A 3,541-nucleotide genomic window follows, 5' to 3' on the forward strand; every position below is an offset into this window, starting at 1 on the left:
GTGTTTTGTTATTTTGAAAACTCTTTTTTTGGAATTCAGGATCTCATGAGAATGAACATTTTCTCCACTGCAGGATCCAGTGAGGGGGAGTGAAATGCAGGACATCCATACTAGCTTTGAAACATATTGAAAAAACCTCCTCTTTAGCTCACTTCTAAAAATCTCCTCTTTAGATTCAGAGGAAAATATAAAATATGTTCTGATGAAATGCAGAGCATGCTTTTCCAGACTGGCATTAACTTATTGCTATTTTAGAAAACTTCATTGTTGCCAATTTGCCAGTAGGTACAATGTCTACAACCTGTTAAAACATGAACTTTATCTGAGAGAACACTGGAGGAATATAGTGCAAAACTGTTTGCTATGCATGTGTATCCACACTCCAAGAAAGATCTCAAGGGTGACATTTACAAAAGTATTACGTGGTTAGCCATGCCAGAAAGGAATAAAGTAGCTGAGTGACTCCTTTCAGTTTCAGTTGTGTGCCATATAAGAGGGTATCCTCTAAGGAGTCCTCTGCCCATCAGGAGCTGAGATGGCACCATGAGAATGTTTTGCCACATCTGAAACCCCATAATTTACACATTAGTAGCTCAGAGGATGCAGTAGCAGTTGCACCCAGACTTTTGCTAGTGGTGAGAGCTGAAACGAGGACATCTGGCCTCAAACAGAGTGGTTATTATATCACTTGTGATGATGATTTCAATTTTCAACTTGTTGTAATAAATAGTCTATAACATTGTGAGTCACTTCAGGGCCAAATGACTGCGATCAAGTATTAAGTGTTGAAATCCTTCACGCTGTTATAGCTGTGTGCAAGTTTTCACTATACCAGTTGCCCTAATGGTAGAAGGAGTAGGTAGGGGTATTTAAACATTGCTTAGTACACTGAAAATTTATGGCAAATTAAACTAAGCCCTGCATTATCGGTATAAGATTAGTTTTGTGAATAGGAGTGAGTAAACAGTAAATACAACAACCTCAAATATATAGGTTATATAACAGTGGGTTATTAAACAGTGGGTTTGGCTTCATTTTGACAGAGTTAGTGTAATGTATTACTGGTTTATTCTCAATTTGAAAAAAGCTTACAGAAATAATGTTTTGATATTGTCTTGAGATGCTTACAGTCTAGGCAGACAACATGGAGATCAAGTAAAACTGCATTTGAACAGATGTACACTGAAGACAGAGGAAAGTTTCTCATTAATTGCACTGCACTATGTATTTGGCCCAAAGTAACACAGAAAGCTCTCCATTAAGGACATGATTGTTTATAATGTGTTTGTTTGGCCCTGAAAACATGCAGATGAGCAATTAAGGCCTCCTGGGAGGCCTCTATCCATGAATGTTTTCAGGACTGAGGTTTTAGGATATAGGTGATGATACTTATCTTGCTGTGGATTTGTCAACAATAGTGAATTTCATATCAGAAGAATTCTTTTGCATCTGTTTTCCAGCTGGTGGAACAAGATAATGTTTCGTGTGTGTTATTTAGGTATTTCCTATCACTATGTTGGACATGGGAAAGATTAAGGTATGAAAAGAATAAGAGAATGTTTATTCCAATTATTTTTACAACAAGAAACAATGAATGCTAAATGTGCACATGCTGATTTTTCTTTTAGCTTGAATATCTTATGGCTTCTGTTGTATTTCATTCTTGTAGGCCTTTCTCTGAGATCTGCCCGTTGCATAGCCATACATATTAGATGACTTTGGGACTTGCTTTCCATCAGCGATGAAGGGATTATCTAGCAGCCGTAGTCATCATCATGGGGTTGCCTGTGACCCTCCATGTGACAGTCTGCCACACCACCCAGACAGGAAGCCATATTTGTTAAACCCGGTGGACCCCCATCCTGCAGACCACCCTTACTACACTCAGAGGAACTCTTTTCAGGCAGAGTGTATGGTGCCCTACAGTGATCAGATTGCCAGCAGCACCTTTCCCCGGCGGCATTACAATTCCCACCATGAACTCAAGGATGAGTGTGCTCTGGTTCCCCATGGAACTGCCAGCAAGACCAACCGCATTGCCACCCTTTTGGACCAGTTTGAGCGTCAGCTGCCTCTCAATCGGGATGGCTACCACACTCTGCAGTACAAGCGGACTGCCATGGAGCACCGTAGTGACAGCCCAGGGAGGATCCGGCATCTTGTTCATTCTGTCCAAAAGCTCTTTACCAAGTCCCATTCACTGGAGGGACCATCAAAGGGGAGTGTCAACGGGGGCAAAGCAAGCCCAGAGGAGTCGCAGACGATGAGGTATGGGAAGCGCAGCAAGAGTAAAGAAAGGCGATCAGAAGGTAAGCCCAGATCCAATGCATCAGGATGGTGGAGTTCAGATGACAACTTGGACAATGATGTTTGTATTTATCATGGTCCTAGTGGGGTCATGACCATGGGAAGATGCCCTGATCGTTCTTCTTCCCAGTACTTTATGGAAGCCTATAACACTATTAGCGAACATACTGTGAAGTCATCCAGAAGCAATAATGATGTCAAATGCTCTACCTGTGCAAACCTGCCTGTGAATTTGGACTCCCAGTTAATGAAGAAAAGCTCTTGGTCCTCTACATTAACCGTGAGCAGAGCCCGTGAAGTTTACCAGAAAGCATCAGTTAACATGGACCAGACAGTGGTGAAGGCAGAGACGTGTCAACAGGAACGGTCATGTCAGTACCTCCAGGTACAGTGTGGAGAACTGATTGCTGTTAACTGTGCTCTGCCTTGTCTCAGGTGTTTGTGGGGGATGGAGGTTTGCTCTGATATTTCAACTTTCCTGAGAGGTCACTGATCACCAAACAAGGGGTAATGCTGCTGATATTAAAAGTAAATCTGCTTTTTCTTTTCTTTTCTTTTCTTTTCTTTTCTTTTCTTTTCTTTTCTTTTCTTTTCTTTTCTTTTCTTTTCTTTTCTTTTCTTTTCTTTTCTTTTCTTTTCTTTTCTTTTCTTTTCTTTTCTTTTTCTCCCAGCATTCAGTATTTCAAAGAAACAGTTCACATTAGAACAGGCTTAATTTTTTCATGTGGGAAAAATAAGACCTTTCTGTGTACTTTTTGAATTTATAAGGCAGTCACAGTAGGGGTGTGGGGAATTTGATGTTGTAGTGCTTGCACTTAGCATTACAGTGTCAATTAACTGAATGTTACCAGGATACAAATTATTTGATTTCTGTAATTTCAAGATTTGCCTTCATTTACTGCTTATTTTATTATGAAAGCTTTTGAGACCCTTTTGAGAAACTTTGGGGTACCTTAATACTTTCTCCAGCAGGAAAACAACCTATTTTCCTTTCTGCCATAGAATATAAATTCTCATAAAACAGTTATTTTAACGTGTCCAGATTTGTTTATCTGGCTATTCCTCTTTCTCATGGCTTTGAGTCAAAAATAAAAAAAGCAAAAGGTTGAAATTATTGCTTGTTCTGGTTATACATTTTAGGAGTACATCACCTACTCCCTCACAAGCTGTTTGCAGTTAATACAGCGTCACTATTTTTCACCAGTATTGTATCTTTAAATGTCAAGAATCAGAT

At 39.8% G+C, this 3,541-nt stretch overlaps 1 pseudogene; it reads left to right on the forward strand.

The window, feature by feature from the left end:
• Window positions 1–1,741: 1,741 nt before the first annotated feature.
• Window positions 1,742–2,692, forward strand: LOC104520398 (disks large-associated protein 1 pseudogene; annotated as a pseudogene).
• Window positions 2,693–3,541: the final 849 nt, after the last annotated feature.

This window comes from Antrostomus carolinensis, unplaced genomic scaffold (assembly GCF_000700745.2).
Source record: "Antrostomus carolinensis isolate BGI_N321 unplaced genomic scaffold, ASM70074v2 scaffold21221, whole genome shotgun sequence".
Lineage (NCBI taxonomy): Eukaryota > Metazoa > Chordata > Aves > Caprimulgiformes > Caprimulgidae > Antrostomus > Antrostomus carolinensis.